This window comes from Crocodylus porosus, unplaced genomic scaffold (assembly GCF_001723895.1).
Source record: "Crocodylus porosus isolate Cpor-Errol unplaced genomic scaffold, CroPor_comp1, whole genome shotgun sequence".
Classification (NCBI taxonomy): Eukaryota; Metazoa; Chordata; order Crocodylia; family Crocodylidae; genus Crocodylus; species Crocodylus porosus.
In genome coordinates this window covers 39,460,136-39,473,734 of record NW_017728906.1, presented here as the reverse complement: position 1 = coordinate 39,473,734, position 13,599 = coordinate 39,460,136, and the positions used below count along the sequence as shown (strand labels likewise).

The 13,599-nt window shown below is 42.2% G+C and overlaps 1 protein-coding gene across 4 annotated transcripts in view; it reads left to right on the top strand.

Moving 5' to 3' along the window:
* Nucleotides 1-13,599, top strand: part of ERG (ERG, ETS transcription factor) — a 243,195-nt gene that overhangs the window by 189,789 nt on the left and 39,807 nt on the right. The gene's annotated exons all lie outside the window — the stretch shown is intronic.

Here is a 13,599-nt window from a genome sequence, read left to right as displayed (position 1 = left end):
TCGAAGTCATTGTAGTTATATTAAAGGTTTTAATTAGATGATTGGATTTTGGAAGGCTTAATTCCCTTCCTTTTTCTTGTCAGCTGCATTAGCAAACAGGTTCATTTTGTTGCTAACTTATTCTAGTAAATAGCGTGCCTGAGCTGCACTAATATATAACCTGTTCATTTTACCTTTGTGGATAAATGTTTGCTGCTACCAGAGAGAGATAAAAGTATATATTCTTTGTCAAGAATCTATACTTTTCTTCTACTTCCCTAGTAGTAATGTAGTGTCATTAAGGTGAGTGTGAAGCAGATACTCTGAATATGTTCATGGATATGTATAAAATGATGGGTTCCCTTACTAGTTACTAGATTCAGAATATGTTTATCTTAACAGCAATATTGTACCACTCATAAATGTTACTGTCTATAAATGTTATTGTTACTATAAATGGGGTACTGTCTGTTTCTTTCTCTAATCAAGTTCAGCAGGTTTGTAATTTATCCACACGCCACTATATAGCAATTGTTTGTTCACAAGCTATGTTGATTTTTATGGTTGAAATACAATCTCCAATTGACATGCGCAAGACATTTGTTTTTCATGTAATTGTGACTAATTTAGGAGGCAAGTTTCCTATGTAGCCAAGGTGAAAGTGCAGTCATACAGTAACACAGAACAGTGCAGAGTCTCTCTTCCTTTCAGAAGCTTAGTTGAATTTGTGTGTTTTAAAGTGTTGGATGGGGCCCCAAAGAGCCTAGAAAATGTTGTCCAAGTTTGTTAACTAGACTTTATTGGAGCTGTGAGAGAGTGGTAATTACAAATGGCTGGGATCTGGGGCTGCTGTCTTTGTCATAACCAAACAGTCCAATGTAGAAACCAAGTCCTAAGAGCCTACACTTACTGTGCGATACGCATGCAGAAAGCACTCTACAGCCATAACTGAACAGACATTCATGACGCATAAAGAACTTTTAAAATGGCGGATCCCATTCTAAGTTAACCCTGGATGGATGTGATATCAGAAAAAATCATTTTAGGTTAGAGCACTTTATCAAACCTCTGTACCAGATCCCACTGTGAGTCAAGGTAGGTCAAGGTAGGTCATTCTACCCCTTACAGCACACTAGCCTTGGCCAGTGCCCATCTGCTTTGGGTGAGCCCTGGACCAGCCCTGACCCCAGGTTGTCAGAGAGGGGAGACAGAAAAGGCTCTGTCTCCCTCTTGTGTGGCCAGGCAGGGGAGGGAGAACAGAACCCCTGCTGTGACCTGTCCCCAACTTTCTGGCTTGGGTCTTGGGGTGGCTGGGCTGGGTCCACATGGCAGGGTGGCTCTGTTCCCCACCACCACCCCAGCCTTCTAACAGATGCAGCTTAGAGCTGTACATGGCTTTTCACAGCACCAGGAACTGGAGGTGAGAAGGAGGGGATTGGAGCCCCTCGATTTTACCTCCCTCCCCCTCAGCCTGCTGGCTCAAGTCTTGTGGGGGTAGAGGAAGCTGGGTCCACATGAGAGGTGGGCTCTGGTTTCCCCAGCCTCCTGATGCAGTGAAAAGCCATACATAGTTGTGAGCTGCTGCTGTCAGGAGGCTGGGATGGGGAAGGAACAAAACCCTGTCCTGCCATGTGCCCCCCAGCCTGCTAGCTTGGGCCAGGCCAGGCCCATGCAGTAGGGAGGCTCCTTTTCCCCTGCCCCTTCTGCCCAGCCTCTTAATGGCTGCAGCTTGGAGCTATTCACAGCTTTTTGTTGTGCTGGGAAGTAGGGGCAGGTGGGCAGCAGGACAGAACACATACGCACCCAGGACCCAGCAAGCGGGGGGGCGGGGAGAGGGGCACATGGTGGGGGGGCTCTGTTTTCCCACCTGAGCATCCTGGTACAGGTGTTCCTGGTGCAGTTAAAAGCCACATGCACCTCCAAGCTTCAGTTGTCAAGAGGTTGGAGCTGGTGGGGGGTGGAAATGGAGACTCCCTGCCATGTGGGGCCAGCCCAGGCCCTCCAAGACCTGACCCAGCAAGCTGAGGGCAACCCAGATGGCAGGGGGCCTCCATTCCCTGTCCTCACCCATCAGCTGCTGGCACTGACAGCAGCCAATGTGTTTGAGGGGCAGGGCTGGGGCGAGGGGCTGTATTAGTTAATCAGGCATGGCTGGCTGCTTGGTTGGCCTCAGCATTCTCCAGCAGCCTTCTGGGAGGTGTGTTGGAGGACCCAGGCCTGCTGGCCTCACCAGTGCAAGCAGGCTCTGAGCCCCTCCCCACCAAACAGTGAACATCTGTTCTGCTCACTCCTAACCTAATCTAAAGCACTTTGAGTAAAGCTGGATACTTAGAGTGCTTGTACCTCAGGCTTTTTAAACATCTATACTTAGCCATAATGAAAAGGGGAGTGCTGTTGATCTTTATTGTCATTCCTCTGAATTACCTAGAGTAGCCTAGCACTGAGGAACATAGTCACAGGCCAGGACTCCATTGTGCTCTGTGCTGTACAAAACCAGAACAAAAAAATAGTCCATGCCTCAAAAAAGATTTCAATCTTAAAATAAGACAATAGAGAACAATCGGGTATGGACAGATGAGGAGCACCAGCCAATGATCACAATGGCAGAGGGAAATTTTAAAGGGGGATTTGAAGGAGGATGATGAGATAGTTTTGCAGTTGTCTATTAGGAGTTCTTCGCAATGTGAAGATCAGCCTGAAAGCAAACACATTGGTGCTTGCTTGAAAAACCGTGCATGAGTGACCTGAGGCTTCATATTTAACGTTTCTCATCCTTGAACAGTTCACTTTTAAAGTTTCTGCAGGGCAGCAACCCTAAATATCTCTGAGAAAGTGATCAATTATTTTAAATGGTGAGGGGTGCAGCTACAGAAGTTGCACTTCATCACTTTGTAATAAAAGCACCTGCACTTATTCACATAGTAATCTGATCTCTCAGACTGATTCGTTTAAAAAAAAAAAACCCAAACCAGCCACATGCAGAGTGGTTACTGTTTGCATTTGCTGTACTCCCATGCCACATGCGTGGTAAAACAGCCTGACGGTGGGTCACATCTATACAATTGTGGGATACATTTCAAAACTGGAGATGGAAACTGTACTGAAGTCAAATGTGATATTTCACCAAAGGATTAGGACATACTGAAATTAACCCATAGTTAACTGAAATATAAACGATACCTCAGTAACCAGTGTTACATGAAGTCTTCTTATAATTCAGATGGTTAGGACTAAATATTTATTTTTGCATGAATACAGAAAATTAATTATAATTTATTAATTAAAAAGCAGTATTTCATGTGTTTTCTCCAATGCTTTTGGGCTGTGTTGGCTGCAACATGGGGCCAAGAAGGAATTTTTTCCCCTCCCATTTTTCTCCTCCTTCCTCAGAAGCCATGGGTGTTAGCTGCAGCCAAGGTTAGGCATTTTGACTGGGGTGAGCTGATGTATTTGCTGGAACTAAAACCTAGAGGTTCCTAATTGGAGAGTTTTGCCCTGCTTCTTAGGGTCAGACTGATCAGCTACATTTGGGATCAGTCACATTTCTCCACAGTCAGATCAGCATGGGCTGTAGGATGTTTTGCTGTTGTGTAACAGGACTTTCTGACGAACACCTGTATAGGATCATTTGGGTAGTGATGATCTTGCGTTGAACATGGGGTTGACCTCCTGGAGTCCTTTCCAGGCCTACTTCTTTATGATTCTGTGATTCTCCCTAATATTACATTTAAGTATTTCCATTAGTTTCAGTGAGTTTCAGTGAGTTCTGTATGAGAATTGATGGTGAGAATGTCTCCAGCCAAGATCAGCAAAATGCTCAAGAATATACAAATAGCATTCATAGTTGATTAGCCTCATTGTAATAATTATCAATGTTATACATAACTAAAGGCAAACTCTAGGTTTCAAATACTCTGAAATTGTAGGGGAAATCTAGATAATATAGACATATGAATGTTGCAGTTGATCCTTTTTCTAAAATAGACCAAATCAGAATCTTGGATTAAAATTCTCCCAAATTTTGGGATGTTGGAAATCTAGAACCAATCTGTGTATTAGAGCCAGAAACAATTTCTACTGGGCATATTATGGCTCCAAAGAGTTGCCAGACTACCTGGAATGCCCAGCCACACAGCTTTTCTCCATTCTTGCCCCATTTGCTAGCCATAGGAAGTAGAAAAGATGTATGAGCCTTTACAGACCTTTGCACCAATGATGAACCCCCTTATATTAGACAAATACCCACAGAACTTATATCAGCTTTAGGACTTGGTTAAACTAGCTGAATAGCAGATTAAGATCTGACCCATGATTTTTATCTTGCCAGTATTTAAAGATGACAAAGTAGTCACCATTCTTTGTCAACTGTGAGTACATGTGAGCTGGCCCACAGAATTGTACTCCAGGTCACACTGTTCTGGAAGATAAAGCCAGTCACTGTTCTAGTTTTTAAAAAGCACTTGATAAGAACGATGATCATCTAAAGTTACCATAGCAAATTATGATTGTATATCTAAATGGAAAAAACATCCTTAATCCTGAATACACTGAATTTAAAATAAATACTGAAGCTTTTCTGTTTGAAATAAGGTTCAATTTACTAATTTTGTATGCACCAACCTGCCACATTGACAGAGCAAAGTACAACCAATGAATGATGCTATACCTCCTTTAGTGAGCCATGAGAATTTATGAATCTCTACAGTTCCTTAGGCAAGATTTTATGCTAAAAATAGAGGATTAAAAACAATTTTTTTCATGAATATGCAGCTATATATGTACTTACTAAAATTTTTAAATGTAACAATGTAATTTAAAAAAACCCCAAACTTTTATGAAAAAAAAACAATTACACTTTTGTGTCTAACAAATCCATGAAAAAAACAGGTTTGTACTTAATTATTATATACATGCATACACATACATACAGCACAAGCTTTCGTGAGCTGTAGCTCACTTCATCAGATGCTGTGATGGATACTGTGACAGCATCTGATGAAGTGAGCTAGCGCTCATGAAAACTTGTGCTATATATCTCGTATCTTAAAAGTGTATCTTTATATTTATCTATATATATAATATCTTTAAACATATATACTATAATTATATCATATTGTATAATTGTGACATTTTATGGTATGTGAAAGCCATCCCCATTCTAAGAGCCTGCAGAAAAGCCCATACACAGCTAAAGTATTTATTAAAAGAGATTCGTTACCAGTAGCATAAGTATATTGGCAATATATTAATATTGTAATACAGTAAGAGCCGGCATGCCGGCTAATAAGGTAAAAACAAAACCAGAAGTGCCCACCGTGACACTTCCAGTTTCACCGAGCCCCCACAGCCCGGGGCAAAGCAGCCTGTGCTGCTGAGCCTCCACAATAACAGTTCTTTTCCCCTTTCTCTTCTGCCCACCTCCTGTCCCTTGCAGCAGGAGGGGCAGCAGCATGGTGGGAGGGGCGGTGGCGCACCAGACGTGGCAGGAGAGGCGGCCTCTCAGGTAGCCTGCATATTTTGTTATCTGGCACTCCCGATTCCCCATGGATGCCGGATAACAAAGTTTTGCTGTATATACGCAAAATGAATGTATGCACGCACATGCATGTGTGTGTGTGTAGTCTCATAGGTCTGAAAATAATTTTCTCCATACATAGGTACAGCAGGACTCCTGACTACTAGAGGTGTATGAAACAGGCCCTATTTGATTCAGAATTGGGGACAGTGATTTAATTTGTTGATTTGGATCACTGTCCTGATTCAATTAGGCCAAATCCAAATCTGAAGATTCAATGCTGATTCAGAGAATCAGCAGTTTGGACATAGCCACAGCTTCAAATGTTTTTTCTATATACCTCCAGGTACCAGGCACAGCTTGTGAATGCTGCGATGGTGGGGCAGATGGAGCATCCCACAGGAGTGCGGGGGGTCCCCTGCATGCATAGTGGGCCCAAAGAGTCCGCCAAAGAGTGCACAGCCCATCGTGCTGCCCGGTTCAGCGACTGGCCACAGGAGGCCCCGGGTGCCCCCCAGATCCAGGAGGCACCAGTCACTGTGCCAAGGGGTGAGGGTGGGGGCCCCTGTGCACTCTCCGGAGGACCCAGAAGTGGACCAGAAATGCTTCTGGTCCACTTCTGGGTCTGCTGCTGAGCATGCTGGGGAACCGCCCCATGCTCCTATGGGACACTCCATGCACTCCAGCATCGCAGCATTCATGAGCCGCCTTGAATACCTTGAGATATGTAGAAAAAACATTTAAAGCTGAATCTATCTCTGAATATCTCTGAATCACCTAATCTTTCTGAATTTATCTGAATCGATTGGAGAGTTCTGCTTCGATTCAGAGAGATTAAAGGGTCCTCTGATTTGATACAGATTCAGAGATTCGGCCACCAAATCAAGCTGAATCTCCACTGTATCGAATCAAGAACTGAAGCTTCACATAGCCCTACTGCCTACTTCCAGCAGATTCAGGTGTTAGGGCAAAGGCAGAAGGTTCCACAGTTTTCCCACCAGACTTTCTGCTGTTTGCCATGTACTTAGTTCAAGGGGCAGTACTGGCTACATTTCTGTGGTGTGTGAATAGCACAGTGCTGACAGGACATGCTGTTTGCAGCCCTGTACACTTTTTCTGCAGATGTGCTTTCACTAAAGCCACTTAGGCTGCTCTAGTTATATTTATACCTATATTATTACCAAATTATTGTAAAGGAGCCCTCATGTAAATGAGACTCAACTCCTATATTATAGTAGCTGTTTATTTGCATTATTTTCCTTACATGGTACATTTCCTTAATGTTCACTAATAATTATATTTAAAAAATAGGAGAATGCATCTGCATAACATGAGACAGGCCAGAGCACTATTGTCTGAGGTGCATGAAACACACACACACACAGACCCATCCACCCACACACATATGTGAGCAGCCCATGCTCACTGCAGCACTCTTTCCTTGCTCCACCTTGCTCAGGCCAATTCCTGCCCCAGGCAAGAGAAGCAGTGCCTAGCCCAACCTCCCCCTTGCCTCTAGCTGCTGCTCAGGAGAAGCTGGGCCAAGCATGTGTGGGCAGGGTGTTGCCTGCTCCTGTCTGCCCACCTTGCTCCCACACAGCATCAGTGGTGCCTTCTTGCCTACCCACCTATCTGGCATACCATGCCAGTGCGCCTCCTCTCTGGACTGCACCCCACGTCCCTGCCTGTTTCCCTCTGCCTACAGCAATGCCACTGACTGGGGGGTTGGTGGGGGTAGGATATCAAAATGCAAGTTTACCCAGGGTGCCATTATATGAGAGGTGGAGCATGCAAAACTGAGCACAAGATACCACAAAGAAGTACATGCAGCACAGTCAGTTACTTGCTGTTTTGCATCTAGAAGGAATGTTGCTATAAGTTTCCTTCTTATTATTTTATACTGCTTCCTGACTACATATATACTCTACTCTGGAAGAGGATATAAAATTTTAAGAGTGTACTGAGCCTTCAACAAATTAAGAACAAAGTACCTTTTCCAACCAGAAATAGACTGTTCTCTCAGTGCACTGTAATTCTTTCCCCAACAGTACTTCAGCACTTTGGTTTTAACTACACTACATTAAATTTCAAAACATAATAGCTTCTGCTGTTAGCTCACCTATGGATTATATCCCAAAAGTTTGGCTTCCAACTTATAAAATAAAACTCTTATTACTTTTAAATACAAAAAAGAAGCTACATTAAAAGAAAATTAAAGGGTTATTTTCAGTGTATTGCACAGGGGCTTAGATATGCAGTTTCCTTTAACAATAGTAGGATTTTTAAAACTAACCCATTGTGCACAGCACTAGAAATTACAGCCTTAAGGGCATAACCTAAAATACATAAAACAAAAAATTTTTAAATTAATGTTGTCATTCTCTTTGATTCTTCTGCATATATACTAATAATAATATATATTATTTTTATATATTATTATAATAATAATAAGATACAGCATTAAATTAGGTTATTTCATGTCCATTATATGAGAACAGCTATTATATAACTCCAAGACATCAACCTGATGGTAACTTTAATGCAATCCAGCATTTTGATCATCAAAATCAAGCAATTTTGCCTGAATTTTCCTTGTGCATTGGCATTTTACTTCCATCATCATTTGCCTTAGATCCAGAAGATTTGCTGTGCTAACGGCCATAAGTTGTTGGAGAGTAGGTTTAGATTAGACATCCGTAAGAACTACTTCACAGTTAGGGCAGCTAGGATCTGGAACCAACTTCCAAGGCTTCTACCCTGGGGGTCTTTAAGAGGAGGCTTGATGCCTACCTGGTGGGAGTCATTTGAGCCCAGTTTTTTTCTCCTGCCCAGGCAGGGGGGTCAGACTTGAAGATCTACAAGGTCCCTTCTGACCCTACTTCTATGATTCTATGATTAACAAGGCACTACAGTGTAAATGAAGAAACTGTATTGCTCATATAATTCTTTCTGCATGTTCATTGTAATTATTTATACATTTAATATCATTAAGTGTGCAAAAACCCATTAAAATTTATGTATGAAATCCATTTTATATACATAGGATCCAATTCACTGCAGTGCAAATACTTACATAAAAGCTTTTGTCCCATATCTCTAAGTTCATTAGTGGCCTCTGGATACTTTCATTAATAGGACTTAATACACATATACTACAAAGTCCATTAATGAAAGATATACAAAGATATGAATGATAAGGACTCTCTTTTTAGTATGTAAAACTTAAGTGTTGCATAGGCACTTCTGCAGAATTGTAAGACTGGAATGAAGTCCACATATTTTGAAGCATTAGAGTATGAAAAAAGCTCTTGGAAAATTAATTGTAGTATAATCATAGCAGAAGTTATTAAATATTAGATTGGTAGATTTAGGTGTCTTTACCAAATTTAAAAAAACTAGCTATCATAAAGACCTAACATTTTAGAAAATGCTATTTAAAACACTCACTAATTGTGCTTCAGTGTTGCTTGAAAACCATTTGAAGTATGAAATTGTATGTCATGTATCCTTTTGGTTGACTTATTTGGGAAACACCATTTTTTTCCCCTTTTACTGCCTCCATATGCAGACTGCGGTGTCTCATAGAGATAGGCGAGTCAGCTCTACGTGAAACAGTATAGCAGTGGTAGCCTGGAGTCCATGGGGGCTAATTTACCCTGCCAAAAAGTAGGATTATTATCCTGTGCAGATAGTCTGTGTCCTGTCTGCATCTCAGATAATTTAAAACTAGATAAGTATCTCTATACAACACTGCAGTCTATAGTATAGACATATCCCTCTAGGAGGTGGAGTTGCTTATAATATTTAGAACTGTATAATACATTTTTAATATTAACACAAAGAAATCCAATTGATAAAAATCATTGTGACACCATTCCTTTTTCAATGGCATTTTTTTTTCCGTAACTGAAGTGCAGTCCTCCAGCTGGTGTTTGACACCATCCTTTCCATCATTTGGTGGTATACCACTATACTCACTAATCATATACTGGGTAAACCTCAGCACAGACTAAATGATGAGTCTGATCCAAAGCCCATTTATGTTCATAGGAATCTTTCCACTCACTTCAGCAGACTTTGGGTCAGGCCATATTTCAGCCATAGTAAAACTGAAAACTAAGAGGTTGACTTATTTAATTTACTTATTTGAGCCATTTCCATAAACTGGTATTAACTCTGGTGAAAGGGTTGGGCTTTCCATGCTCAGACAGAGTAGTCAGGTGGTGGTAGTGGCTGTGGCCTAGACAGGGAAAACTGAAACTTTAGTATCTTCTTTATATTGCTTTGTATTTGCTGCTCTGTGAAGCTGGTCATTGCCCTAAAAAGCCAACAAATTCACATTTTCTTTTGGCTTAGCTCTATTCTTGGCACAAACTTGCTGCCAAGAGGATAAAAAAATAAGGCACATGTATCCAACTCATCTTCTGAAACATTTTAATAAGGTTTAGGCTACTTCAAGGAGTGGAGAAGTTAATTATGTCATCACAATGTCTTTCCAGAAGATTTTATTTGGTGCCGTTCTGGCAGGTGCTAACTAGAAAGAAGGCAGTTGACTTGCCAATCCAGTATAGAATCATAGAAAACAAGGGTTGGAAGGGACCTCAGGAGGTCCTCTAGTCCAACTGCCTGCTCAAAGCAGGATCATCCCCAGCTATATTATCCCCACCAAGGCTTTGTCTAAAACCTCCAAGGATGGAGATTCCATAACCTCTCTGGGTGCCTGTTCCAGTGCTTTACTATCCTCCTAGTGAGAGTTTTTCCTAATATCTAACTTAAACTTCACTTGCTGCAACTTGAGACCATTGCTCCTGGTTCTGTCTCATGCCACTGCTGATAACAGTCTAGTTCCATCCTCTTTGGAACCCCCTTCAGGTAGCTGAAGGCTGCTATTAAGTCCCTCCCCCTGCCCCTGATTTTCTCCAGACTAAATAAGCCAAGGTCCCTCAGTCTTTCCTCCCAAGTCACGTGACCCAGTGCGCTAACCCTTTTCACTGCTCTCCACTGGACTCTCTCAATTTGTCTATATCCTCTCTGTAGTGCGGGGCCCAAAACTGGACACAGTACTCCAAATATAGCCTCACCAGTGCCAAAGAGGTGAAGAATCACTTTGCTTGACCTGTTGGTAACACTCCTACCAATGCAGCCCAGTATGCTGTTAGCCTTCTTCCCAGCAAGGACACACTGTTGGATCATATTCTACTTACTGTCCACTGTAACCCCCAGGTCCTTTTTTGGAGACCTGCTGCTTAGCCACTCAATCCCCAGCCTGTACTGGTACATAGGATTGTTCCATCCTAAGTGCAGGACTTTGCACTTGTCCTTATTTAGCCTCATGAGATTTATTTTGTTCCAGTTTTCCAATTTGTCAGGGTCTCTTTGAATCCTACCCCTACCCTTCAGTGTATCTATTACTCCCCACAGCTTGGTGTCATCTATAAACCTGCTGAGGGTGCACTCAATCCCATCTTCTAGGTTGTTGATGAAGATATTGAACAAAACCAGCCCCAGGACTGACCCCTGGGGCGCTTCACTTCATACTGGCTGCCAACTAGACATTGAGCCATTGATTACTGCCCTCTGAGACCAACAATCCAGCTAGTTTTTTTTATCCACCTTACAGTCCATTCTTCCTTAGCTTGCTTGCAAGAAGGTTGTGGGAGACCATATAAAAAGCCTGCTGAAGTCAAGGTGTATCCCATCCACTGTTCTTCCTGCATCCACCGGATCAGTTATCTCACAGAAGGCATTCAGGCTGGTCAGGCATGACTTGCCCTTGGTGAATCCATGCTGACTGCTCCTAATACCTTCTTCTCCTTTGAGTGCTTAGAAATTGATTCCTTGAGGGCCTAAGGTGAGGACTGAGGTGAGGCTGTCCAGTCTGTAGTTCCCTTTCTTAAAGATGGGCACTATATTTGCCCATTTTCAATCATCCAGGACCTTTTTTAGCACTTTAGAACTTTCCCAATAGACATGAGTTTTCAAAGATAATGGCTGTGCAATCACATCAGCCAACTGCCTCAGTACCCTCAGGTGCTTTGTGTCCATCCTCCTGGACTTTTCCATGCCCAGCTTTTCTAAATAGTCCCTAACCTGTTGTTTGATAACTGTTGGCTGCTCACCTCCTCCCCAAACTGCTGTGTGGTGCAGTAGTCTGGGAGCTGACCTTGCCTGTGAAGACTGATGTGAAAAGGGCATCAAGTACTTCAGCCTTTTCCATATAATCTGACTTGTTTAATTTGAAGTGATGCAATTGTACAACTGCTACTTGTTGTTATATGTTCATTGTGGGGTTGCTATTTCTTAATCTGTAAGAACAAGGAGAGACGTATCAAGTTTGAATGTTCTTTTCTCCCTTGGAAAAGTAAACAAGGTTTTAAAAAATGGGCGTCTTTCAGGAGTCCAAGGAAGAGAAATCTCTCCCTAAATCCATATACAGAATGTCTCACAAAAATGTATATGCACCTTTCTTATTCTAAATACAAAGATATGCAGATCAATAGTGCTGATTCTTGAGAGTAAGAAACATTACTTAGAGTATACCACTGTGGGCGTTGAAAAATGTCCGCCACAGCAATAAACAACAGAGCACCACATATGTGTGTATACAGAGTTGCAGAGACACGTAACTAGTGAGATATCAAAAAGTGCTAAAAAAAAAAAAGCATTAGTTTTTTTTCTGAATTTAGAAATAGGGGCTTAAGTTTGATCTTCTGAAAATGTTGGTGTGAAACTCTGCAAAACCCATCATCATCAACAACAACAGCATTCATTTGATGTCCTTATTGTTAACATATATTACAATAGGAGCCAAGAAAGAATGTGTTATGTACTTTGCAATCACAGTGCAGCAGAGAAGCTCTGTCCTAAGAAGTTTCCAGTTATAGCTGGACATATTTTGCTTTGGTTTGGTTTTTTAGTGAATAGTTTATTCAGCAAGAAAGGCAGTTTCAGTGCCTACCAAGGCTATTGCCATATTCAGGTTGAGTTTGCTGATTATTTACTGCTGAACAAAATAATCTTAGATTAGTAGCTGGGTTTCCCCAATGTTCTCTGTTGTTTACCAAATAGGCTAATATATTGGATACTCACTCACCTGAAATTGGAGGACCCACATTCAAGACTTTTTTGCCTGAAAGAATCCGAACGCATCTCTCCCCATGAAGAAAAATGCTGTAACCATCATGCTACAGATTATTCTGAGGTGACTGTTTTCAGTCTCTTCTGTTGGAAGGGTTCTGCTCTGTAGAAAATACATAAATATTCATTGCAGTACAAATTGGAACCTGGGTGAGTGCATTTAGCACCAGACTATAGAAGCATTCTTTCTCTGCTTAAATGCCATGCAGAGAAGAACATCTCCAGTAGAAAGAGTGAAGACAAGCCATACCACAATACCCTGCTGCTGAGTTGGTGACTCTCCTATAATGTGGGAAATATAGGTTCAAATCCTTTCAGGAAACTGAACCTGGGTCTCTCATACCCTAGATGAATATCCCAAACAGTGGCCTACTGAGTAAAATCATGGAACCATAAAAAGAAAGAGCTGGAAAGGACTTCAAGATGCCATCTAAGCTAATTCTCTTCTCAAGACAGGTTCATCTAACCTGCTCTTAAAAACTCCAAAGACAGGGATTCCACAGCCTCTCTAGGTAATCTAGTCCAATGCCTAATTGCCAGGGATCTGGGTTTTCCATTTTCCACAGAAAAACAGAGAAAACTGCAGATTTCCTGTTTTTAGCAGAGACAATGCAGATTCTCTTTTTTAGCAGAGAAACCCACGTATTTCCCTGCTTTGACAAAGAGCTCTGCAGGCTGGCAAAGTTCCAGCCTGCAAGAGCTGTTTGCAAAAGGGGTGGGAAAGGGAAGGGCCCGACACTTGCACTTACTGGAGGCTGCTTCAGGCTCACTCTTCTTGCTGCAGGTAAGTGGGGCTTGGGGGTTGTGGGGCAGGGCTGGGGAGGGAAGCTGGATTGGAAATGAGGGAGTGGGGAGGTTTGCAGCTGGCCTGGCACTCCGTTGGAGAGGGGGTTTGCAGCCTTCCCACTCCTGGCCAGAGTGCTTGGCCAGCTACAATCTTCCCTACTCCCTTAGTCCCCAGCCAGCTT